Here is a 1,227-nt window from a genome sequence, read left to right as displayed (position 1 = left end):
AGGAAAACCACCTACTACATTTACTTGCTCAATGGGCTCCTCTTGAAGAGTTGGGCACATATCGGTTGGATGCCCTACTACAGAACATATTCCACAAGCCTTCCTTGTTTGCAAATTACCTACAGTCATTTGATGAATAAGAGAAGTTAGACTCGCAATTTGTTGTTCAAGGGTGGAAATATTTACCTCATTGACATGCTTTGATGGAGGGTCAAGCCTAGTGCCAAATTGTTGAGAATTAGCCGCTATATTTGCAATCAAGTTTATTGCGGCCTTGGGAGTTTTATCCACCAAAGCTTTTCCACTAACGGCATCAATCATGCTCATATCAGTGGGTAGAAGGCCCTCATAGAAATATTGGATAAGCAATTGCTCACTGATTTGATGATGGGGGCAACTTGCATATAATTTCTTGAAGCGTTCCCAATATTCATGTAGAGACTCTCCATTGTGCTGTCTTACACCACAAATTTATTTTCGAATGTTAGCCGCCCTTGAAGCTGGGAAATATTTTTCCAAAACAACCTCTTCATCTCGTTCCATGTGGTATCACTCCCGGAGGGTAGATAATAAAGCCAATCCTTAGTCGAATCCTTCAAAGAAAATGGAAAGGCTCTTAATTTAATTTGCTCTTCTGTCACCCTCATGGGTCTCATACTCGAACAAATCACATGAAACTCCTTTAGATGCTTGTGAGGATCTTCACCTACAAGGCCATGAAAAGTGGGCAAGAGATGTATTAGTCCAGGTTTTAATTCAAAAATAGTAGTAGTATCTAAAGTAGGGAATATTAGCATAAGGGTTGTTGATTCAAGTCAAGGGAGGCAAGCTCTTTCAAAGTTCGGTTTCCAGCCATGACTTCCTTCTCTTTAAAATTTTTTGAGCTTCTCTCCTTAACCTGCGCAACATTCTCTCTATTTTTGGATTGTACTGAAAATCACCTTGATTAGAAGATAGAGTTACAAGCATGAACAATCAAGAACACTCTAATAATCATGAAAAACAAATTAGGAAAAATCCAAAGTGTTGAAAATAAACAAGAATTCTATGCTATAACACAAACAATCAAGGTGATTTTTTTTTCTTTTGTATATATTTTATTTATTATTTATTTTTTTATTTTTAATTTTTTAAAAAATTTCAAGAACAAAATAGGGATCACAATAAGCACAAAAATCAACTAGAATCACTCCCCGGCAATGGCGCCAAAATTTGGTGTGCTGTCGC

General features: G+C 37.0%; 1 non-coding gene across 1 annotated transcript; it reads left to right on the top strand.

Moving 5' to 3' along the window:
- Positions 1-379: 379 nt before the first annotated feature.
- On the top strand, positions 380-486 carry LOC127805401 (small nucleolar RNA R71). The gene has a single exon (XR_008024133.1). It is a non-coding gene; the product is annotated as a small nucleolar RNA R71 (small nucleolar RNA).
- Positions 487-1,227: the final 741 nt, after the last annotated feature.

The sequence above is a fragment of the Diospyros lotus genome, chromosome 6 (assembly GCF_014633365.1).
Source record: "Diospyros lotus cultivar Yz01 chromosome 6, ASM1463336v1, whole genome shotgun sequence".
Taxonomy (NCBI): Eukaryota; Viridiplantae; Streptophyta; class Magnoliopsida; order Ericales; family Ebenaceae; genus Diospyros; species Diospyros lotus.
This window is presented reverse-complemented; position numbering and strand designations above follow the sequence as displayed.